Source organism: Sarcophilus harrisii, chromosome 3, assembly GCF_902635505.1.
Source record: "Sarcophilus harrisii chromosome 3, mSarHar1.11, whole genome shotgun sequence".
NCBI lineage: Eukaryota > Metazoa > Chordata > Mammalia > Dasyuromorphia > Dasyuridae > Sarcophilus > Sarcophilus harrisii.
Window position 1 is genome coordinate 17,889,657 of NC_045428.1, and position 26,086 is coordinate 17,915,742.

General features: G+C 43.0%; 1 protein-coding gene across 2 annotated transcripts in view; it reads left to right on the forward strand.

Moving 5' to 3' along the window:
* Positions 1 to 26,086, forward strand: part of LOC100913944 (schwannomin-interacting protein 1) — a 576,192-nt gene that overhangs the window by 348,255 nt on the left and 201,851 nt on the right. The window contains exon 1 of one of the 2 annotated variants that reach the window (XM_031957584.1): positions 19,752 to 20,451. The exons of the other annotated variant lie outside the window; for it this stretch is intronic. The gene's annotated coding sequence lies outside the window, so the exon portion shown is untranslated. Of the gene's footprint in view, positions 1 to 19,751; positions 20,452 to 26,086 lie in introns of those variants that run through there. 2 annotated transcript variants of the gene reach the window in all.

The window sequence follows — 26,086 nt, forward strand, 5'->3', positions numbered from 1 at the left end:
GCCTCCAATGGCACGTGACAGTGGCAGGCTTTCTGCTCCTGGCTTATTCTCCACACTGAGCTTAGATCAAAGAGGATTCAGCAAAATTCATCTTCTGCGTTATCATGGGAACTTCACACATTATTTTCAAAGCCAGTTCTTTGCTTATTTCATTAAGCAGGCTGTCTCATCTTAAGGGCACCTACAGTATCTGCCAAAAAGAATCATGGGAAAGGGCATCTAGGTAACATGGAAGTTTGGTATCCAGAGGAGCTGAGTTCAAATCTAACCTCAGATGCTTTCTAACTGTGTGTGACTCTAGGCAAGTCACTTAACCCTGATTGTCTGTGAGAGAGGGAATAATGGGAATTATCAACAGCAATTAAGAAAAAAGTTCTCAAAGTTACATTTTTTCCCTAAATTGTTTTGATGACTTTAACCTGATCTAGATTCATGTAATAGTTCACACAAATGTTGGTTTTACTTTGGGAGACATAATCCCCACTCACAGTTAAATTAAGTATTTTATTCTTCTGGCAACAATGGGAAGTCTATCAGATTGCTAAGAAACATGTAGAGCTCAGTTTCTTATAGACCTGTAGGTTAACAATAATAATAACAGTATGTATACAGTTTCCAGAGCTATCTCAGTTGATCCTCACAACATCTCTGGGAGGTAGATATTATTATTGTTCCCATTTGACAGATGAGAAAAGTGAGGCAGACAGAATTTAAGAGACTTGCCCAGACTCACACATTAATAAGTGTCTGAGACTGGATTTGAACTCATCTTCTTAACTTCAGGTCAGATTAAAGACCTGAGAGCTTGACTGTCCCAGCTCCTACATTTTCCAGGTGGAGAAACCAAGGGCTAAAGCATTCAAGTAACATGTGTAAGGACAGAGTCAATATGAGTCAGAGCATGAACTTGAACTCAGGTCACCTAAACCCTTTTCCTATTAAGTGGGGGAGGAAATAAGAGCTTAATCAAACAGCAAAGGGACATCCTGATGAAAGCAATCTGGACATTCAGCTGCACAGAAAGGCTAGAGTTCTTCATGTCTGTTATGGTGAGAAGCAGTATGGTACAGTGGGCAGTGCTATTATTATCCCCACTTGGTAGATAAGGAAACTAAGGTAGACAGAGGTGTCCAAAGTCACACAGGTATATATGTGTCTGAGGTCCCATTTGAACTCAGGTCTTCCTGATGCTGGTCCCAGTGCGCTATCTTCTACCTATTTACCTAATTATTGGGGGAAAGAAGGAAGGAAGGAAGGAAGGAAGGAAGGAAGGAAGGAAGGAAGGAAGGAAGGAAGGAAGGAAGGAAGGAAGGAAGGAAGGAAGGAAGGAAGGAAGGAAGGGAGGGAGGGAGGGAGGGAGGGAGGGAAGGGAAGAAAATAAAGAGTCAGAGGAAGGGAGGAAGGAAGAGAAAAGAAAAAATGCTTATCTGCATAATATAAATAGTTGGATTCTTGGTTTGTGTCTTGGTCCCTCCTACCCACTTATGAAAGACTGTCCCTCCTCTGACCCATAATATCCTTCAACTAAGGCTGTTCATAAAAGCCCACTGTATCAGAGCTCTTTAATCATAATATTAGAAATGCATCAAAGTCACGGCTGCTTGCATCTCCTGGGAGCCCATGCATCCTCCCAGGCAAACAGCCCACTTCAGGAACAGGGCAGCCCCAGTCCCAGAAGCCCTTAGACAAGTGGCTTCCCTTTTGGGGCCCTCAGTTTTCTCAGTTGTAAAATGGGAAAGCTGGCCTGGGCAGCCCCTGAAATGCACTTTTGGGAAATGACAAAATTCGGGGAAGCTTCACTGGGCCGTGTCTACAGAAGCAGCTTAGCCACAATGGCAGCCTGGGCTGAAGCCTGGCTCCCTCCTCTCCACCTCTGCTGTCAGATCAGCTCCACCTGCCTCCATCACTTGCCCCTGGGCCTGGCATATGCCCAGGCTCCCACTTAAAATAGTATTTCAGGAAAACAGCTGGAGGGCGAGACACAAGCTGGATCAGTGCCTGCCACCATATTGTCTCTGTTGCTATTCCCCTTCGCCAAAGCTCATTCTGCCTGGCTGGGCCCTGACATCCTTCCCACGTCACCTCTGCCCGGGTCCCTCCCATGCCTAAGTCACCTTTCAGGGCCAAAAATATATTCCCAGTTGTGCCTTTCCCCTCTCCCGCTCTGCTCAGGAGCCAGAGGATGAGGAGAAAGTTAACAGGGAAGGAAGAGTGATCCATGAGGAGTCATGAATATCCAAGTGGATGTTAGAGGCCGTGGATATATTAGAGCTGGATTACTCTTTCTCCCAAGGTAGTTTGCATCTTGGGTCCTCTGAGTTACCATCTGTAATTTTTATTGGTTCAAGAAGAAAGAAGATTCCTCCACCCCAGAGTTCTTCATGAGTCAATTCTGATAGTAAATATACTCAACCACTGTCGGACATTTCATAAGTTCAGTCGCAACATTGCAAAAACCCAAAGAACATCGTGAATAAGGAATAAAAATGAAATTCTGATGCCTGTGATGGCCATGGTTTCGGTCGGCCTACTCAAAGCTTTTTCCCTTAGTTTTTAACCCTGAGAATCTAAATCTTAGCCTTGTTCCCTCCCCTACTGGTCCATACATCTCCAACAGTTTGCTAGATGGAGTCTGCAGACCATGAACAAGTCAGAGAATCCTATATTTAGAATGACAAGGGACCCAAAGCCCTCACTGCAGAGACCAGAAAGAAAGGCGAAAGGGGCTGGGATTTGCCCTTGATGACACAGGTACTAAGGAACCCTAGAATGCTACGGGGACCTTCAAAGTTCCCTTGCCTGGGGGTCCTCAGCCTTTTAAGTGGGCCGATGGACCCCTTTTCAGAAGTCTGTTTTTAAATGCACAAACCAAAATGCCGAGTATTGCGGAGAAGACCAACTCTATCAAAATATTGGTATCAAAGTATCTGTTAAAAAACTTATAGACTCCAAGTTTAGAACTCTAAATCCACTGCTTTGCTCAACACTCTTCCACCCTTTGTGGAAGAGGAAGAGAAGTAGCAGTTTTCCCTGGTAGTAGTAAACTTTGAAGTCCTATATGAATGATGGTATTATTATAATGATAGTATTATTATTACTATCAATAGTTATATAATATATATGTAAATATGTATAAATAATATTGCCAAACTCAAAGATTTGCAATTATTTTATCTTTACAATGACCCCAGGAGGTAGATGCTATTATTATCCCCACTTTACAGATAAGGAAACCAAGGCAGACAGAACTGAAATGATTTGGCTAGGTCATAGAGCCACAGAAACTGGAATGGAACTCATTTCACCTTGACTCCAGGTCTGCTACTCCATCCATGGGCACCTCACTGCTATATTTAAGTTTCTGGAGGAGGTGGTGTCTTACCAGGGATAGAAGGAGAGTTGTTTTGATTTTAGGGATAAAGCAAACCAAAATCTGATGTTCTCAGAAGCCTTGAGTATACCATAAGCCAAAAAGTCTCTGACCTCCTTGTTCTTCCTATGACAGGACATTCACTTTCCTTATTCAGAGAATTTTCAATGGCTATTTCCCATGACTGGAATTTTCTCCCTCTTCATCATTGTAGCCGGGCTTTCTTCAAATACAAGCTGAAGTCCCACTTTCTAGAAAAAGCCATTCTGTTCCCTCTTAATACTGTTGCTTTCAGGCACAGATAGCACAGTGGATAAAAACACCAGCACTGGAGTCAGGAGGACCTGAGTTCAAATCCAGCCTCAGGCACTTAATACTTCCTAGCTGTGTGACCCTGGGCAAGTCACTTAACCCCAATTGTCTCAACAACAACAAAAAATACTCTTGCTTTCCCTCTGGTGGTTATTTCAGACATACGCTGTCTATCCCATGTTAGTTTAATCATTTGCATGTTGTCTTCTCACGAAACTGTGAACTCCTCAAGGGCAGGGACTTTTCCTTTTTGCTTGCTTTTTTAATAGTCTCCTCACTTAGGACATTGTAGTAGACACATAATAAGTTCTTCCTGGCTGGCAGATGGGGAAAGAGAGCTTTAAAAAAAAATAGAAAAGAAAAATCACAAGTTTGGAACCAATCCATGGATCCCAAACTTCAGTTCTGGGTTATCTGTTACAGTGACAGATCGCAGTTTCCTCAGTTCAGAAATCCAAGGATTGGAGGACATGATTCCTAAAGCTCTTCCAGCAATAATAGTCTGTGATTGCAATTGACATTCAATTTATGCTCATTAGAAATGTTTAATCTTCCAGCGGGTCCGCCAACTTCTATAAAAAATGATTTAATTCCTTCATACTTGATTAGACATTAGAAACCAGTAAATAAATGCCCGGCTACAAATTCACACGGCGGCGTGCTTATCTCGTCCCCATCCATCCAGAGGTGTAATTTATCCAAACAATTTTGCTGGGCATTCTAATTTGCATAAAGGGATCTCTAATATCTACATCAGGACAGCAGCCTCCTCCTTTTGCCTTTGCACGCGTCAGCTCTCACAGCAGGATGTCTTCTCTCTAAATTGGTCCTATCCATCAGCCTTCCCTGCCTATGGGTACAAAAAAGGATGTTAAGAGAACTCTCTAAATTTTCCGGATTTTCCTAACTTTGGAGCGTGGATATTCATAATCATTTTGGAAGTAGGAGGTCATTTGGGAGCTGCCCAATGAGCATAAATGTCAAATTTCACCAGGCTGAGTGAGAATCACTGATAAAAAGCAACCTGTTCATTCACCGATGAGAGAATGGATCAGTGAGCTTGTTGAGCTTTATAACAAAGAAACAATCCAGAGAGCCCCCAAATGAATGAGGTAGAACGCCTCCCCTCCCCGTTACCATTGCCACTGAGGGATTGCTTTTCTACAGGGGGAAAGGGATAGGAACGTGCATTTATTAAGCGCCAACTATATTTCAGTCACTATGCTAAGCCTCTTCTAAACATGATCTCATCAGAATTAATAAAGAAGACTTACTTTCAACCACAAGTGAAACTTGGCAACTGTTACAAAGAAATCCAATCCAGCTCTGTAGCTGACTGGGTGACTGGCAGAGGAATGCTACAAAAGAAACCCAGCTCTCCCTTTCTAATCAGGCAAATAGACCTAAGACAGCTCTTTTCTTTCTCCTTGTGTAAACAACACGAGCTCATATGTCACTGGAAAACCTGCAGCTCCTCACGCTTCACAATTACCGCTCAAACGCTTCTTGACTAACATCCTGACTGAAGGTGAAAACTAGGAGATGTATGGGATTCTGAAGAAAGCAACGGGGCGTTGAAAGGCTTAAGTGGGTGTTCAGTGTCGGGACCAACCATGATTCCTGAGAGCCAGCGAAGAACCCCGACAGATAGAAGATAGACTCAGGGGACCCGACGGGATTCCCATTTCTAAATGTGGCCAGTGAGTGGAGAAATGTGCATTTCTTGGCAATACACGGTTTGTTTTAAGGATTTGTTTTTCTTTTCCACAAGACTAAAGGAGCTAAAAGTAAATGCTTGATTGTGATCATTAAAAACAACCTTGATTTAACAAAAAATAAAGCCATTTCAGTGAGTGTGTGAAGAGATAACTGTTGTCTGTCAGTACAACATGGAACTATAAATATTAAAGCCAGTCTCAGAAGAATTAAAGATAAATAGCACACAAAGAGCACTAAAAAGGTACTTAGTGAGCCTGTGCAGGAAGAAGAGATGCCGTCAGAGAAATGGATAAGAATTAAAGAGGAGCTGATAGCTTGATAATCACTTGGTGGGAAGAAGGAATGAGAAGAAGATGGCTAAAATGCTCCAAGTGTTAGCAAGTCCATTGGTTTGCGCAGTAGATAGAGCACTGGGTGTGAAGTCAGGAAGATGCAAGTTCAAATCCTGCCTCAGATTCTAACAGTTTAAATCTGGGCAAGTCACTTCATCTCTGCCTCAGTTTCCTCAACTGTAAAATGGGGACAATAATAGCATCTATCACCCAGGGTTGTTGTGAGGACTGAATAATATCATAATGTAAAATACTTAGCACAGTGCCCAGCACACAGTAGGTGTTTAATAAATGCTAAGATAGGATGACATTGACTAGAGTAGAACAGTAGAGGGGCACAGCATTGTTGTGATCTCTGTGTTTGAAGAAAAGTCAAGGGATGGAATGTCTCCAGGCTTAGCCAGTGCTAGAACATGGAAGGAATGGAACCAAAGGGGACTTAGAGTAAGGAAGAATGGTGAGAAGTTTGCTAGATTTGGAGCCACGGGAGCTGAGTTCCAATCCTGGCTCTGTCAAGTCCCCTGACCTCTCTGTTTCTCAATTTTCTCCTCTTAAAAAAAAATGGGGTAGAACTAGATACCCCCTGGTGTCCATTCCAACCCTAACTCTATGATTATCTGAATTAACAGTAAAGAAAGGCTTTATTGGACAGAGGATGAAGAGAAGGCAGAGGTGACTAAGGGACCAGACAGGCCATGAACTGAAGCTATTAGTAGGGAGAGGAGTCATGAGACTTTCACTTCCCCACTGATCCTTGACACCTCTTGGCTCTCAGCTGGCATCTTGAAGGGAAGTCTAGCTTGGTGGGTGGTTTACCCAGGAGATGGACAGACCAGCCAGAGGGATTGTGAATGGAAAAGAGAAAGGCAGCCTGTCTTGTGGCTCCTGGTGGCCTCCTCAGAGCCCCAGCCATTCCTTGCTGTATATATATAATGTATCAGCTTTATTTTTCCATCTTTTCCATTTCAACTGAAGTATGCCAAGTAAGAGACACTACTTCAGGAACTGAGGGTGACCTTTGGAAATCCTGTAGGACTCTCAGTATAAAAACAGTCAGTGCTCACTCTTAGGCTATCGAAACATTACATTCTCATTCTTTAAATGAGTCCGTTGAATAATGGACAATTTAAGAGTCATTCCCTCTTCATCTGCTGGAAAAACATTGAGTGTCTGGGGTAAAGGAAGTCTGGAATCTAGCAGCAAAGTCTCCAATCGGTGCAGAACAAGCGGAGGTATGGAACGAATTTCTATCTGCTATCAATAAGGAAATGTTAACTTATTGGGACTGGAAACGAGATATGACATATCACATTCACAGATATATGTGAGTGCTGTAATAAGCTATAGTGTATAAGAGATTGGTAACTGGCTGTACCAACGAGGTAACAGGTCGTCTAGAAGAATATCAAAGAATTTTAAATCTGAAAGATACCATAAAAGGGAAATAGTCTTTTGTATAGAAACTGAAGCCCAGAGAAGTGAAACAAGAAAATGAGAAGATACAGTTCCTCTGGGCTCACTACCCCAATCCCCCAAAGCAATGGCAGGTTGGGTCTTTAGAACACAGCTGACTACTTCTCCATTCAGGCTTCTAGAGGTGGTCCTTGGGGCATCGAGAATTTTTCTCATATTGTTGATCACAAGCTCCCATCCCATGTGCTCGGCACTGATTAGCCAGCCAGAGTTAATTAGCATTTGAAAGACATATACTAATATTGTAAGAATATAATATAGTTAGAATAATTGGTATGAAGCATTTTCTCCAATAGGGACACAACCTCAGACTCAGGAGTCCTGGAGAGAGTGGGCTCACACCTAGACAGCAAACATGGTCAAAGGGTAACTCATGATTTCTGATGACTGAAAGCCCTTTTCCCCCCATGAAGTTCCCCTTCAATGTAGCTCTCTTTTGGGTTCTAAAAGTCAGTGTCCTTATGGAGTCTGGAAGAGGGCTTGCCTTGGGTATCTAGCTTTTCTTCATTATGGATCTCAGCATCCAGTGAAAAGGCTGCCATCATCTCCTTCTGTCCCAGGGACGTTGCTAGTGACACCAGTAAGATGTCCAAACCTCACTATAACATTTCAAAGTTCATAATTGCAGTCTCTGATCCATGGAGAGGTGGAGTGGAAGAGAGAGAGAGAGAGACAGAGAGACAGAGAGACAGAGACAGAGAAACAAAGAAACAGAGAGACAGAGAAACAAAGAAACAGAGAGACACAGAGACAGAGAAAGGTTGAGAGACAGAGACACAGAGAGAGACACAGAGAGACAGAGAGAGAGAGTGCACTCAATCTTCACCCTATCCCCCACTCAGCAAACAAAGGGACATTTTCTTGACCAACATAACACTAATTCTTCAAAATATCTGGCTGAAATACTTTAATATATAGGCACAAAGATGTGTTTGATTCTTTCAACCAATCCCAGTGCATTCAATGACTAAAGTACTTCACCCTTCCCAAATTAATTAAGGGATATTTGCCCCTAATTTTCACCTTTGACTGATTGACAGATCCAGTGGAGAGGTCTGGACCTCCTTCATTCCACTGGGATGGGGTATGGTGAAGTCATATCACAAGGATGATGGGAAAACTGCCTAACAACATCTTCACTTCTCCTTTACTTATCTAAAACTTTTCACATAGGAACGTGTCATTTGGTGCTTGAAAATCATGTCTTTTGTATGTATCTATTTCTATGTCTTCCCATTAATCTCCTTGAAGCCAGAAACTGATTTTATGTTTTTACCTTTCTTTATATCCTTAGAACTTAACTTGTTGTTAACTGATCTAGTTGACTGATAGGACAAGACCTCCGTTTACAGATGGGGAAACTGAGGCTCACAGAAATTCAATGATTTAATCAAAGGCACACAGAGGCACAGCTGGAACTCAAATCCAGAACTTCCAATTTTAAATCCTATTTTATTTCCATCCCACCATATTACCTCATATATTCTAAAACAGCCCATCCAGAAATAAGAGAATGGAAAAATGAACATCAACCTGACTCTAAAGAATGGCTCTCAATGGCTGATGAGGACGTGAATGTGAACTTTCTCCTCTTGGTCACTGCCACTCAAGAATTAGAGTTTTATTTTCCACAATCATGTCCGCTCCCACAACAGGACAAGGCTCTGCTCTTATTGAATATGTGACCTTGACCTCCAGCCTCAGTTGGTTCATCTGTACAGCAGGAGTGATAGTTATAGTACCTTCCTCACAAGGCTCAAATCAGAGCATTTGTAATAAAGCACTATCAACGTCAATTAATAATTTTTTAATTAAATGGGGAAAAGTTGACTTTCAACAAGAATTGAAATTTAGCCAGAATTCTGATGAAATGTCAAGATTTTTAGTTTTTCCCTGCTTGGATGGCATGTTTAAAATCACACACACACAAACACACACACACACACACACACACACACACACACACACCACTCTCCACTCTCTTAGAATATCAAATTTCTCCTTTGAAGCGGCAATAAAATATGAATCTGTTAGCATTGTTGATGCAAAAGGAGAAAAAATGATACTTATCACGTTCAGATAAAAGCTAAACCATACATAAAAGTTTCTGAAGAACTGAGAACAAAAAGATGATTCTGAATGCCATTGTATACAGTAGACAAGTGTCTATTGTGCACCCAGGACAGCTGCCCCAGTTGAATCATAAAATCTTAGGATTGTATGACTCAGAGCTGGAAAAGACCTTGGAGGTCATTGACTTGTGAGTCATTTTATAGATGAGGAAAGTGAAGGGCAGAGAATGGCAAGACTCAATTTCCAATTAAGCTGTAAGAACAATATAATAGGAAGTGATCAACAAGTACTTATCAACACCAACAATGCACAAGGCACGGTGCTAGGTACTGGGGTTACAAAGACAAAAGCAAAATAATTCCATCAATAGAGGAGTTTAAATGTCCTATTGAAGAAAATCTGTGAGAAATACAATGTGTAAAAAATTGGAAGGGGGTAGCTGGGAGGTGCAGTAGATAGAGCACCAGCCCTGAAGTCAGGAGGACCCGAGTTCAAATGTGACTTCAGACACTTAATACTTCCTACCTGTGTGTCCCTGGGCAAGTCACTTGACCCCAATTATCTCAGGGGGAAAAAATTGGAAGGGGGGAAGTGACTGGACTTATTACTTTAAAATGGTAGGGAATTGCTAGTGAGGAAACAGCCTTGAACAATGCTCCTCTCTGCACTTTAGAGTTGTGTATTACAAATAATAATCATTTCTTAATAATAATAGACAAATACATTTCAACATTTGCAAAATATTTTCTATGTGTTCTCTCATGTGAGTCTCACAATAATCTATGAGGCAGAGATAAATAGATATTTTTATCACCATTTCACAGCTGAGGAAACTGAGGTCAAGAGAGGTTAGATGACCTGATCGAGGTAATTTGTTTAGTTGGTATCAGACTTCAACTCCAAGACTTCATTGCTCACACTCTACCCGTGACTGCCTCTCACATTCAGTTGTGTCTGTTTTGTAATAATAAAATCCATTCAAAGGAAACAGGTAATAAATAGTTCCTTTGATCCTTGTACCGACCCTGTAGGACAGGCAGAAGGGAGCAGGTATTATGATCCCTTCTTTACAGATGACAAAACCGAAGGTTAGTGGGTTGGGTTTGTAGTCCCAGACTAGCAGGAATCCAGCTCCTTTGACTCTGTCAGCTTAGGCCATGAGTTTACACTATACTTGTAGATCATCCCCATGGTACTTAACCCTTCCTCTCTATGGATTTTAATTGAAAAAATCACTGCTCAAAAATTATCCCATTTGATAAAATTTATAAGCCATCTATCTCTTCTCCTACCACCCGATCAAAGGTAATGAAAATAATTTTCAAGTAGCTCACCCTAGCAAGGGCATTCCTCTTCCAGATTTCAGGATAGAAAACAGAATATGATTCATGGCTACAAAGGGAAATCTGTTACTAGTGAGCTTCCATTGTTCCTTAAAGACAGAATAACAATATCTCCAGTGTTAGGGTAGGACTGTTAAAGCTGCTGTTACACTTGAAAAGCAAATGGATGATGGGAGCTCGCCATGATCTTTTGGTACTCTGATGGTTCTATAGTCATCAAAGTAATCATTCCTTCTTCTTACAAACTTCCATGCCTTCTCATTCTTTGTGATTTTTATCCAAGTTTTTCCAAGAACCCCCCATGAAGGAGTCACCCCATAAACTGTAAATGAATCATCCTTAGATTGCTTCTCTTTATTGGTCTAGGACTGGACCCTTCCCTTTCCTGGCACCCTTAATAATTCAGTTTTTCATAAGAAATCATAACTATAATAACCTGATACCACCTGTTCATATGCCCCTTAATCCCAGCGTATCCTCCTTGCATTGCCGTTTTAAACATTTGTGATTTGGATTTTGTCCCCAAATTCTTTGTCCCCAAATCATAAGACATTACTAGGAGAAGACTAACATTTAAAAGATGAGCTTTTGCAAAAATGAAAAGTTGGGGAGCTTAGAAAGCACATCTTGTTACCTTAAAATTTGTTTAGCCCAATCTCCTTCTAGGCAAAGAGATGTTTGTCAGATTTGATATTAGGAAGACTTGAGTTAAAATTCTCCCTTAGATATTTACTAACTATAGCAAGTTACTTTATTTTTATCTTCCTCAGTTTCCTCAGCTGTGCGATGAAGACAATAATAGCATTTACCTCCCAGGGTTTTGGTGAGGATCAAATGGGATAATTTTTTTAAAATACTTCACATATATTAAAGCATTATAAATATTAACTATTATTACTCATTATTTAGAAGACCCCAGGATGCCCCTCATTTGTACTTGAAGAAACTGAGGCTCTGAGAAGTGACAGATAATAGTATAGCCACAATTCACACTTTTCCTTCTCCTGCTCTGAAGTGTTTTACAAATAAACGGTATCTGTGTTCCTCTACAAGGTCACACGTTTCTCCAATGGAATGGTTTTGAGATTTTTTTTTACGTCTTTTTTATGGCGACTATTTTCCTATCAATTAATGATCCCTTTAAAAACGATGCTAGAGTCATTTTTTTTTACTTTATCCTTTTCCCATATTTTAGAGTTGCTAAAATGTTTAATCAATTTGTATCCTAACTTCTGTAACACAAATATTTTCACCTCATATAGCCTTTCTCCCACAATGCAATTTATTTTGACCTTTGTTCTAACCAACGATGCTCTGACCAGGCAGCCAATTGTTCTCATCCTAGAAAATTGCAGTTACCTCAGGTGCCAACCAATGAATGACTAAATTTTCTCTGGCATCAACCAGTCTGGAATGCCCCAAATTCCAGGAAAATGAACTCTTTTCTCAGCCATCCCTGACCATAGAGAGAGAAGGCTGGAACCCAGACCATCCATTCACTGGTTGCCTTTCTCTAGCAATTTATAGGATCAGGGATGCGATCACCCACCTCAAACACTCCAAGCAGTCTCATGGTAGAGATTCACAGACTACAAAAGGTTAAGTTCTTGGCCATCATCACCCTCAAATTAATTACTTAATACCTCTACCTCCCATGATTATGGCTCCCCTTAAGGCTTGTAATCAAAGACCTTCCTGGAGTCATGTCTTCACGTATGACTTGTTTATGAGCCAGCCAGGCTGAATATTATTCCGGCTTCCACGTAAAATTTCCTTGGGAATTTAAAAAAGACTGTGGCTTTGATTGCCCAAAGATGGAAATGAGCTTGCGAGAGTTTTGGCTCTGGAGTCCAGCTCTCCCCACTAAAAAAAGATCCTGCCCTCTACCCCTTCTGAAATAGCTTACGTGCCAAGTCAGTGACTCAGCTCACTCCATTAGAAAACGGAGTTCTTGACAGCAAGTTCCACATATCTTAGATGTGCCAGAGTGTTCTCTCGCAGCTCTCCACACAACGGGGGCCTTCCCAGCTGGCGAGCACTCCTCCTTAGAGCCAAGCAAAGGAGGGAGCTTTGAAATTAGGTTAGATGAAGGCAAATCTAAGAGAGGGCTCACAATATGGCAGGCTCTGGCTGGCTGAGAGTGCTCTTCAATGATTCAAGGAAGCTTGTCCCCCTTTATTAGAAGGTGTGCTTCTGGAGCCTCCATATCCCAACAATTTCTTAGTCTAGTGTTTTGCCCAGAGTAAGTGCTCAGTAAATAGTTTTTCGTTCGTTCATTCGTTTTATGAGCATTCCCTCTTCCACGGTAGTTAACAATGCTTCAAAGCCTTACTAAAACTCTGGGATCGTGGAGAGAAAGCTGAAAGGGACAGTGAAGGCCACCTAAGTCAAACTTTTCATTTTCGGATAAGAAAACTGGGACCCAGAGAGAATAAAGCATTTGTCTAAAATCAGACGGATTCTAAGTATCAGAGGCAAGATTTGGACCCAGATCCTCTGGCTACAGAGCCAGTGCTCTTCCATTGAACACTACTATCTCTACCATGTGTGATGGACATCTTCCTTTCCCCCCAAAAAATTATTTATTTAGGGGAGGGGATAAAGGTATTGCCAAGATCCAGTTGATGAGTCCTTTCTACATTTAGCTAATACACACACACACACACACACACACACACACACACTCTCACTCACTCACACACTACACACTGCACACACACACACACACACACACACACACACACAAACTCACTCATACACACAGACACACACACACACACATACACTGTCCATGACAGGGCCCTTGTGACATCACCAAAAGCCAGGATCATGTGTCTACCACCATGGAGCACCATTTTAGTGGGAAGTTGGGATTCTAATTTAATTTTATTTTGCATCTGAATAAATGAACACTTTTCTCATAAAGGTGCTGGTTGTTGTCTTGGTTCCCTTGAACTAGAGTCATTTTACTTCCTTGAGATTCAATTTTTTCACTCTGTAAAATGGATAGAATATCTGAAAACTTACCTTACAGGTAATCAATGGGAGAATGTACGGATGATACTTTGGAATCTACAAAGTGCTATACAAATGTCAACTAGATTTATCTTTATTACACTTCCTCCATATCGCCACATTTATCACTTATTGGCCAATGTTCTTATACTAAGCCTCTGTGCTTGGTAAGATTGATCCTCCGAGCTCATCACAGAGCTAATATTCTAGGCTAGAAAAGATTCTTCTAGAGCTTGTCATCCACTGACATCGCCTTTGAGAACCCCAATGGGGGATAATTATGATATTAACAACAATAATGATTATTTTTCTTATCAATCGATAAACATTTATTGAGTACCCACAATGACCCAGGCACTGTGCCAAGCACTAGGGATACAAAAAGAGGCAAAAAATAAACCCTCACAATCTAAGGGGATGGGGAAAGCTTGTTGCATTGGGGGTTTTATTCAGTAAATCTTCATCTGGATCCAGCATCAACTCACCCACTGAGAATCAGGGTCAAAGTTTGCTGGTGAAAGGACTTTTGTGAAAGAGAAATTGCCAAAGAAAGGCAGGTGTCCACTGGAAACCTCGCCAGCATGCTCATGCTGCCCCAGAGATCCTGAGTGCTGCAAATAATGTCGAAAACGGTTTTTGCCCTCCTCACTAGAAAAGTAGCTAGAGTCTCTGAGGCTTGGAGTCCCCCCACCCCCAGTAATTTGTAATTTGTCAGTCAGCTGCGGGGTGCACAGCAGAATCCAGCCGTTTATCGCCAACTCTTCTCATCAATCTAGCAATAAACAAGCATCTGTTGAATGCACACCGAGTTTCCCGCACCGAATGAGGGCAGCCGATCCATCCTAACTTGAAGTCAACAGTGTGATGTAACCAATAGACAAAGGGGACTTGCTATCGGGACGACCTGGATCCAGATTTTATGTCTGATGTTGACTAGCTTCTGTGACCACGAGCAGGCCATCTCCTCTCTTCCTCATGTATAAAATCGGTGTAAAAAGTCCTACAGCCCTTTCCCTCACAAAGGGGTTCTTTAACTCAAATGATATAATGTCTGCAAAACATTTTGAAAACTTGAAAGGGCTATATGAAAGGCAGTTATTATCATTGAGCAAAGGGAAGGGAATAAACTTTCATTAAGCACCTACTATATGCCAGAAACTGTGCTAAGTCCATTATAGATATTACCTCATTTGACCTTCCCAACAACCCTAGGAGATAAATATTATCCCCATCTTACACATCAGTGATTAAGAGACTTGGCCCATGTTCACACAGCTAGTGTCTGAGGCAGGATTCGCATGCAGGTCTCCCTAATTCCAGACTGGGGAAACAGAAATGGAGAAGGGTGGAAGTTTCCCATGTTGCATTGGAAGAGGAATGCAAGCAAATCCTGCTTGGCCCCAGAACCTGAGTTCTTAGGCTTCCTTTGAGCTGTGGACTTCTCAAAACAGAGCATGAAAATATACATAGGAATACAAAGAAATCTAATTATACTGAAATATAGTTGCTAAAATGTTTTAAAATGAAAAAGAAACAGTTCACGGAGCCCAGGTAGTGAACCTGTGTCCCGACAGACAGAAATAGGAGCAGTAGGTAGAGGTCCCAAAGGTGGAGACTGAGGTTTGATGTCAGGAAAAACTTGTATGTAGCTTCGGGCTGGATGGAACCAACAGTAGCTGAGTTCTAATCTCACCTTTGCTCTTTCTGGTCATGTGACCTTGGACAAGTTCACTTATTTCTCAGGCTTTCGTTTCTTTATTTTTAAATGTTCGAGTTAAAGTTAATGACCTCTGAGGTCCTTTTCAGTTCTCCATATATGATGAATGAATGACCTTAGAGGACAGAGATCTTTCCTCACTGTAACTCTCTCTCTCTCTCTCTCTCTCTCTGCCTGTTTCTGTCTGTCTGTCTCGTGTCTGTTTCTTGTCTCTCTCTGTCTCTGTCTTTTTCTCTTTCTCTGTCTCTATGTCTGCCTCTCTCTCTGTCTTTGTCTGTTTGTGTGTGTCTATCTCTCCCTCTCTCTGTGTATGTCTTTTTGTATCAGTCTCTCTGTCTCTGTCTCCCTCTCCTTCTCTCCTTCCCCCCACCTCTCTCTGTCTATGTCTCCACCTCGTTCTCCTTGTTTTGGGTACAAATAATCTGCCTCTTCCATCTATTTGCTTTGCTGCCATGTTCTATCGAATCCCTGGGAACTCTGAATAGGCCTGTGGGAGATAGGTGACTTCTCACAGTAGCCCCAGCTGGTTTAACAAAAGCTCCCTTCTAAAACCTTGAGAACTCGGAAGTGTTATCCTATATTCGCCTAATCACGAAGGGGCTCAGATTCCATTATCAGCTCTGCAGGGGGTTCACCTTACAACTGAATTACCTTCCTTTTCCTCCACTCTCCCATGGAGAGACATTTTAGTTTCAGGTTCTTGCAAGAGAGAGAAACTAAGGCAGAACGTAATGATGTCTGTAAGAGAAATTGAAGGTTGGGCCAGTGGAGTTTTCTTTGGTCTTGGTTCCCTATAACTTCCCGTCTACCCAAAAACAACCAGCTCCCTAGCCCTTCTCCCACTCTGGACTCCATATCATTTTTATTATGAAGCTCTCGCCATCTAGGACATCTCAGCATATAAACATCCAAACTTGAGAAATATAATCATAACAGCTCATGTTTATATAGGGCTTTCTTAAGCTAAGTATGAAGTAAGTAATATAAGTAGGTAATTGATTCCAACCCAGTGGAAGTAAGCAATATGAACCTGAATAATGGCACCGCTTCACTATTTATTGGAATAGGGCCCCAGCTCTATCTTTATTCATGGGAAAAATGTAAATGCGTTGGAAAATTGTTGGACTCTGAGAGCCTGGGGAGGTGAAAAGGCCTGGAGATGAGAGTTTGGGAGTTACCTATATAAATGTAATAATGGAGCTTGGAGAGTAAATGAGCCTGCCGTAGGAGAAAATATAAAGAGAGAACAAGATAAAGGACGGATCTTTACTTCTAATTTTTAAGGCATTGGAATGATCAAAGTATACAGAAAGGAAGCAGTTGGAGAGATAGGAACAGTATGGAGCTTCTGAGCCAAAATGGCAGATCCAATGCAGAGGGAAGGGAGGGTTGCCTCTATCCAATGGAACCAAGAAGTCAGAAGCCAGGAATGAAGCCATTACTCTGAGCTATTAAGTCACTGATAACTTTGGAAAGAAGAGTTTCATTAGAATAACAGAGGTAAGGATCGAATTGTAAAAGGTTGAGAGGAAAATGTGGGTAGAGTCAAGGCAAGGCAACAAGCATTTATTAAGCATTTACTGTGCATCAGGTACTGTGCTAAGCTCTAGGGGATACAAAGAAAGGCAAAAACAGACCCTACCTTTGAAGAGCTCAAGATCTGATGGGATAAATATTCACAGAACTCTGTACAGATATATGAGATAAATAAGAGAAAACTTCAGGGGGAAGGCACTAGCATTGAGGGGGAACTGGCAAGGACTTCTTGCAGAAGGTAGATTGAGTTGAGGCTTGAAGAAAACCTTGGTAGACAGAATGTGGAAATAAGGAGGACTAGAGTTCCAGGCAGAGAAGATGTGCAGAGACCTGTGTGAGATACAGCAAAGAGCCCAATATCCCTGGATCATAGAGTACCCGAAGGAGCCAAGAATGTTGCAAAGGGGACAAGTGATGATGGACTTGAAGAAGGAGACATCATTTTCAAGAAAACTAGCAATGAAAGGGAGAAAAGAAGTTTGCTGGTAGCCAGATGAGGGAGGATAATCATGAGAAGGCTTTGTTTGGGACTCTAGGGGAGCTGGGAATGTCTGTAGACAGATAAGGAGTCCGTGAAAAGAAAAACTGAAAACTGGGATTAAATCCTCTTCCTCTCAGGGTTATTGCTAGCATTGAGATAACATCTACAGAGCCATCCAAGTCCAGTGATGATAGAGTCAACCTTAATGTCAGAGGGACTTGGATTTAAATTCTACTAGTCATCTGAATAACAAATCTTCAACATTATAAACCATAAGTGAAGGGAATTCTTTGTCCAGACACCACCACAGAGGCAAGTAAATGAATTAGAATGAGAAAAGACCTCAAAAGTGATTTCCTTCAGAACTATCATTTTACAGATGGGGAAACTGAGGTTCAGGAAGGTTAGGCGACTTAAGTAAGATCTCACAAATATTTAGATAGATTGTTGTTTTCTATTAGAAGATTTAAATTCATAGCCCACTTAGAGCAAAATGTAGTGGGTGCTGGGAAGGAGTCAACTGAAGGGGGGAAGGGTGCAACGTGAGATGCCAATGTTTAAGCTGAAGGGCCAATGATTAACTTTTAAAGGCATTCTTTGGCCACTGTGCTGGGAGGAAAGGAATGTCAGAGGATGGAGAAAAGGTGATGAAGCACAAATTCCCCTAAGCATTCCTCCTTTCCTTCCATCATTGGGGGTTTGTCTGATGCCTCCTAGATGAACAGAACTGGGCTCGGGCCGAGGGAAGTGTCCATTTCCTTCCTAGAGCTTTGTACCTTCCCATTTACAGGAGTAAGATCTGTAGGCTGGGGACAATTAAAGAAAAACATTAGGGAATAAGACCAGAGATTTTAGCTGGAAGGAATCTTACAGGAGACACCAAAGGGACCAAAATGGAACCCATCCTTCCTTCCAACTTCCCTGTCAGGGGCTCTTTTCACCTGAACTCTAGTGATCTTGTGGTTGTTTTTTGTAATTTGTGTGACTATTGTGATGGGATCAATTTCCTCGGTAACCTAATGTGCTTTATTTTAACACTAAAAACATTATTCTGAGAAGAGTTCTCCACATTGCCAGAGGGATCTAGGAGACGGACACACGGACACACACACACACACACACAAGCTGAGATCTAAATAATACTGGTTTTGTCTTTCTTTATATTCCCAGAGTTGATGTGCTTTAAAGCCTCTTTGATTCACATGTGAGGTCATTGGTTCTCAGAGGAGGTGAGGGACTTGCCCAAGATGACACTGCTAATTCCCACCAGGTCTCCTGATTCAACCACCAAGGCTTTCTCTACAGAACCACGATGTATGCAATAGAGGCATGAACTAAATAGAATTGAACACCAAAAGCTGTTTAATAACCCAGCAGAATTAGCATTGAGGGAAAATCAAGAAGAGAGGATTCAAAGTTGGAAGGCTCAGTAGGAAGGGTTCAAGGAGCCTGGGTTGTTCTGTGGAGAGAATGTTGCATCTGAAGTCAGGATCTGAGTGAGAATTCCAAATCGATCATTTACTGCCCGAGTAACAATTTGGGCAAATTGCTGGATTCCTCCCCTATAAAAATAGGGAGATGAGGACTTCTGACCTCTAAATCACTGAGATCTACTCAACTAGTCCAGCAAGTGGGTGGGTGAGGGGCTAGAGAGAGAGCCTTGCCAGGAAGGTGGGTGCTCCACTTTGGGGAGCTTCAGCAAAACCTCTTTACTTCTTAAAAAAAATAACACATAAATGCTTTTAATCTGCCCCCTTTCAATAGGTCAGCTTTATAGTGAAGGATCAGCAGAATTTTTGTTTAAACACATTCAGGTTTTAATCCCTGCCTGTCTGAAGTAAATGAAGCTGTCAAACTTTAACTGTCAGTAGAATGGGAGGGGAGGAGGAGAGACAGAGACAGAGAGAAAGAAAGGAAGGAAGAGAGAAGAAAGAAGGGGGGAAGGAAAGAGGAAGGGAAAGGGAGAGTGAGGGGGAGAAGAAAAAGTGGGGGAAGATGGGGAGACAGAGTCTGAGAGAAGGAGGAAGAGAGAGATAGACAGAGACAAAGGGGGAGACAGAAAAAGAAAGGGGAGAAGGGGGAAGAGAGAGAGGAAAAAATAGAGGGAGGGAGGGAGAAAGAGAGAGAGAGAGAGAGAAATAGGGGGAGAGAGGAGGAGAAGGAGGAGGGAGAGAGGAAGGGGAAAAAATTGTTATATTCTAAATTAAATAAAATCTAAGTTACATTCCTAAAGTTATAGTGCATGATATTATCTTTTTGTTTTGGTTTGATTTTGGCTAGGCAATGGGGTTAGGTGACTTGACCAGAGTCACCCAGCTAGTGTCAAGTGTCTGAACTCAAGTCGTCCTGACTTCAGGATTGGTGCTTTATCCACTGAGCCACCTAACCGCTCCTGATCTTAACTTTTTGACCGAGAAAAAGGCGTTTGCCTCTGATGCCGTTTCCTCATCTGTAAAATAAGTTGGATGAGATGATGTGCAGGTTAGCTCTTGAGCTCGAGAGTCCTCCTCTAGGCAACCCCCTTCCGAGCCCCGAATTTACACCGATGACTCACTGGTGCGTCCCAACGGCAGGTAGTGAGCCCCCTGGCCTCCCAGCTTCGCTGGCAGCTCTGGAAAGAAGCAGCTTCTCTCCTTATATGGTGAAAAGGGCCCTGTCCCTTTAAGGCCGGGAGATGGGGCTGCAGACATCCCCTGGAAGTTTTGCAGCAGCCTCAGCCTCCGGGGCGCGATCCTGGCCGCTTTGCAGGGGAGCTCCCGGACCTTCCCTAGGAACGCGCCTCCCGGAGGCCCCGGGGCCGGCGGGCTGGGCACGGTGTTGGGGGAGGGGGCCGGGCCGGAGTTGGCCGAAGTTTGAGTGTCAGGGCAGCGGCCCCGGCGCCCGGGGATGGCGGGGGCGGACACGCGGCCGCCCTAACTTCCAGGGTAGGACGGCCCATCAAGGTTACGGAAGGCGCCGGGCTTGGCACCGGGACGGGTATCTGCACTGGCGTCGGGCACGGGCAGCCTGCGGCCGGGCCCCGGAGATGCATGTAAGGACATGTGCCCGGAGGAGGCCGGGAATCTGAGCGAGGGCAGGGGGTAAGTGGAGCCGGCTAAGTTACAGGACCCCCCCCCCCCTCCCCACGGAGCTGCGGGCTCAGCGCCGATCAGGCCCGGGCGCGGGGAAGGAAGCCGGTGCGAGTCTCCAAAGCCCCGTGGGCATTCCGGGACGCAGAGACGCGGGCGCCGGGCGTGTGCTCCTGGGGGCGATGGGGGATGAGGCAGGGCCAGAGCCGCGGCTCGGGGCAAGGGGCGACCGGTTACGGCGCGGTGGCCCCCGGGCCCCTTCGGTCCCCAAACGCAGCTGGTTTCGGAGCGGACAGGTCTGGGATGCGGGAACGTGGGGGCGGGGGCAGAACGCTGCCATTTACTGCCCGGCGCCCCCGGGGCACGGAGCGGGGAGCGGGCGGCCCGAGCCGGGGCCGGGAGAGCCCTCCGTCCGCACGGCAGGCGGCCCCGCCGGCCACCCCGAGCTTCCGTCCAACTTTTAAGGCTTCACAGACCGGGCGTCATCCCCAAGGGAAACCTGGGGCATGAAGGGCCGGCCTGGGGGTGTGAAAGCCAGGGGTCCCAGTGTGACCTCTGCAGCCTCCTGGCTGTGTGTGCGCGCGCTCCGGGAAATGGGGAGAGCCGCCGCCGCCGCCGCCGCCGCCGCTGCCTCCCGGGGTGCTGGGGAGGGTCACATGAGGTCATCTGCATAAAGCACTTTGCCAACCTTACAGAGCCTGATGGGAGCGATCCATCCGCTGGGCTGATCAACTCTGACGGATAAATAGCTTTTATTAGCTATCGATCAGCTGCATTCATCAGTTATTATTAGATGTGGCTATTACTCAGCTGTAGTCATTCGCTACTTAGATGTGATTACTGACCAGCTGTGCTTATTAGTTATTATTAGCTACTGAACAGCTGTATTTATTAGACATTATTATTTATAAGTAGCTATTATTAGTTATCGATCAGCTGATTATCTGTGGCTACTGATTAGCTATGATTATTAGCTATTAGCTATTAGATGTGATTATGATCAGTTGTGCTTATTAGCTATTGAATAGATGCGCTTATTAGGTATTATTATTTATAAGTAGCTTTCGCTATTGATCAGCTGTAAACATCAGCTATTAGATGTGATTATGATAAGCTGTGATTATTAGCTAAGATTAGTTATTGGTCTGTATTCATCAGCTATGATTACATGTGGCTATTGATCAGCTGTACTTATTAGCTATTGTTAGCTATTGAACATGCACACTTATTAGGTATTATTATTTATAAGTGGCTATTATTCAGCGGTATGAGCTATTAGTTATTGCCCGGCTGTATTCATTAGCTATTAGATGTGATTATGATCCGCTATGCTTATTAGCTATTATTAGTGATTGATCTCCTGTATTCATCAGCTATGATGAGCTGTGGCTATTCATCAGCTGTGCTTATTAGCTATTATTATGCATAAATAGCTATTATTGGCTATGACCAGCCGTGTTCATTAGCTATTATTAGCCATGGCTATTGATCAGCTGTTTATTAATTACTATTAGATATGGATAGCCATTTTTAGCAATTGAAAGCTTGTTCATTAGCTACTATTAGCTGTGACTATTGATTTGCTGCATTTATTAGCTATTATCAGATATAAAAGATTAGCTGTAAATGGATATAGTAGATGTTATTAGATACTAAATGGCTATTATTGGCTATTGTTGGATTTGGTCTGGATTGCCTTTTCATTGGTGTGGGAATCTCCTGACATGGAAATCTCCTGCACCAGAGCAGGGCAGCACCTCAGCTCTTACTGGGGAGTTTAGCGACACATAGCTAGTCGGCTCCAAAGGAAAATCCCAATCCCATGACTTCCCGATTCCAAGGCCAGACCTTTGGGAAGTATGATATCAGGAGATTTTTGTGATGATTTTTGTAGTGAGAAGATCTGAGTTCAAAGATTGGCTCTGAGAATTCAAACATATGTTCATAAAGCTGGAGCTGAAAAAGGATCTTAGAGATGATTTAGTCCAGCCAGCTCTTTTCACAGATGAGGAAACTGAGACCTGAGCACGTCAAGTGACTGGCCAGGGTCACACCACTATGATCATACAATCTGAATCCAGGTCTTCTTCCTTTTGAGTCAATGCTCTTTCTCTTTGGTGACTTCAAGAAAGCTATTTAGCCACCCTGGGCCTCAGTTTCCTCATCTGTCAAATGAGGTCGAACTAGACCTGGAAGGCCCAACTGAACTCTCTATGCGTGATCCAGTGTCTTCTCCATAGCCATGGGCTCTGTTTCGAGGTGCTTTATTGCTTACTAAGGGACTTTCTCACAATTACCTTTTGGATGTCTGCTGATCCCATTTTTACAGACAAAGACACTGAGGCATGGTGGGGGGAGGGGAGAATTTCCTCAAAATATCATTCCCACTTCCTGTAGAAAGAAATTTGTTCAAGGTCATTCGCCGCAGGGAGATGAGAATTGAGCAATCAGACCGAGTGTTAGCAGGGACTTAAAGATGTCTAGACCGTGGCCCCTTCCCCTTCATTTTATTAAAAAAGAAAAAGCTGAGATCTGTGGAAAGAAGTCATTTGCCCAAAGGCACATAGTTAGTAAAAGGCAGACTGGAATTCAAACTCAGGTCTTTGGTGGCCAATCCAGGCTTGTTTCTACAGTAATACTTCCCAGAGTTCAAAACTCTTGCTCAATTCCACATGCACAGGATTCTGTGGGCTTGTGTATGTAAGCCCAGATTAAGCCTATACAGCCCAGGGGGAAAGTGACAAATGTGTCCAAGTTGGCAACAGAAAGAACCGGATTCAAATTGTGCTCTGACTCCTACTGTCTGTCTTGTGCAATCTCGAGAATACTATTTGGGGTTTGCTTGGAAGAGTTCCTGGAGTGGATGGCTACTTCCTTCTCCAGCTCATTTTCCAAAAGAGAACAGGAGATTAACGTGCCCAGGGTCACACAGCCAGTAGTGTCTGAGGCTAGATTTGAACTTTGGGACTTCCTGACTTTAGGCCCTGTTGCTCTACCTATTAGCCATCATGAGCTAATCACGTGGGCTCTTTAAACCTCATTTACCTTATCTATAAAGGTGCTGGAACTGACAGCCTTCCAGCTCCCTTCCATCCCGGAATCAATCAGATCAAACTTTTTCAGCCTCAGTTTCCTCCTCTATAAAACAGAGATAATAATGGCACCCACCTTGTAGGGTTATTGGGAAGATACAGTGAGATAATATGTGTGGAGCACTTTGAAAACCTTAAAAATGTTCTATAAATGTTAACTGCTTGTCAGGTCCTCCTAGTGAGACCCTTACTGAGCCCCGGGGTCAATGGAGGAGGTGGAGGGGGGACCTGTGCCCCTCAACCTCCACTGGGGCTCCCATTCACTCTGGAGGAAAAGCCAGCCCAGGAGATAAAAGAAGGATCCCATTTTGCAAGTCTAAGGTGGGATCCTCCCTATCAGTCTTCCTTGTATTTAGGCCCATGAATCATTCAGAGGCCAGTGGTTTCTCAGCAGTTGTTGTTGAGGGGAGTGAACACCCAGGCTAGATTAAAATTCTTTACATACTCCATGGCTTTTTAAAATATTTATTCATCTGAGCAGTCACTGAAGAATTCTTTTGATTATTAACTAACAGGTTCTCCATCTGCCCTAGGAACTTTCGAAAGAAAGACAGGATTTTCTGATTTCGTTTTCAGGTACCTTCTGCATCAAGGTCTCTTTCCCCCTCTTCCCTTTCTGGGTAAGTGGTAAGAAAGCCCATCATTCAGGAACTCAACAGAAAGGTGTGCTCTTGACCCTATGAGTCACAGAGGCCTCCAACAGGCCTCATAAATTCAGAATAACTCGAGTCCTTAGCAAAACAGTCCCTTCTGCTTTCCTAACGCAGGAGAGAGGGAAGCCTCCAGCTCTGCCTTCTCTCCTACATTCTGCATCGGATACAATCCAGAAAGCTGCTTTGAATATAGGCTGATGGGATTCTGGATTTGGAGCTGGGGAGCTGGGATCAGAGCCAGCTGATCTTCTGTTTATACAGTAAAACATGTTAGGCCCAGAGACATTCAACAGTTTATCTGAGCTCACCCAGGAAAAGTGTCAGAATTTCAAAATTAGAATCCAAAGTCCAAAGCCCAGCCCCATCCTAGGAACTCTCCAAAAAAGGATAAGCCGGCTTCTGTCGTAAGCAAAATCGAAGCGTGTTTTTAAAAAAAGAGAAACGATTGCGCTTCCTTAAGTTACACAGATTGAAGGAAAAATGTTCAGCTGGAGATTTATTATTTTAACCGCCTAATTTACATTGTGACTCAGTCTCTGTGTCTTTGAAATGGAGATGATAATCTATCCCTCCTACGTTCATCGTAGGATACTATGATCATATTGTCTTGGCAAAGTAATCATTCAGTAATTCAATTCCATAATTCGGGAATATGGCAAGAACATATTTATAGAACCAAAGGAATCAGAGATGCACAGAAGGTCAGTCACTGAGGTCAAACATGTTGTAGACTGAGAAAGACCCAACTGGTTTTTTAAAATCCATTTCCACGTCTCCCATAGGTACCGCTTTCCAGTGACCGCCGAGTCTCTTTTTTTGTTAGGGAGTTCTTAAATCTAGCCCACGTCCCTCATGACCCCACGAATACATCTTTCTTCTCCTTCTGTGCTCGGTAAAAAGGGAGAACAATCGGCCGGTTTCCTTTGACATAAAAATATTTCATAATGCACTTGACACTTGACGGGAGAGCGTTGAGATCCAGCATAGAAGAAGACACAGAACCATGTGTTAGCAAGGATAGTGATAATTAACACTTTAAGGATTTGCAAAGTACTTTACATACATTATTCTGTTTGAGTCTCCCAGACAACCAGGTGAAGTCGATCCCACAAAACATTATCCCCACTTTCAACAGGTTGGCTTGGTTGAGGGAGGGCATGGCTCCCCATTTTAGCAGCCCATCTGTTCTGTGTCCGGTTGGATTTGGAAATGAAAATTCGAGTCCCCAGCTCTGACTTCGGGAAAGTCATTTATTCTGTCTGAGGCTCGGTATTCTCATCTGTAAAATGGGGATAACAATGCCTTCTCTCTGTCTTAGCCTTAGCTTCATCTCCCATCAATTCAATTGATCAACAAGCATTTATTAAGTGCTTACTATGTGCCAGCCACTGTACCAAACCCTGGAACTACAAGTACAAAGAATGAAATAATCCTGAATCTCAAGCAGATTATATTCTAATGGGGAAACAGCAAGTACGGATATAAGTAAATAAAGAGTAAATATAGAGAACAAATACAAATAAATAAAAAGTATTTAAATGCAGGCAGTTTAGAAAGAAGAGCACTAGCATTTAGAAGGACGTGCTCGAGCTGTATCATAAAGGAAAAGAAGGAGTCTCATGGTACTCGCAATATCCTTACTTCTGCCTCTACAAAGTCAGGTTAATTTTTTCCCTTAAGAAACATGAGGATCATTTTTGAGACTTGATCAACTTAAGGAACTAAGGCTTGTGGCATTGCTTCCTCATTGCAAACATAAGATTCTCCCCATTCTCTTGGGGACTTGGCTGAATCACATAGGTAAGCAATGTCTCCATGTTTAATATCCTTCTCTTTCTTTTTTAAAATTTTTTCATCTTTTTTTATTATAGCTTTTTATTTACAAGATATATGCAGGGGTAA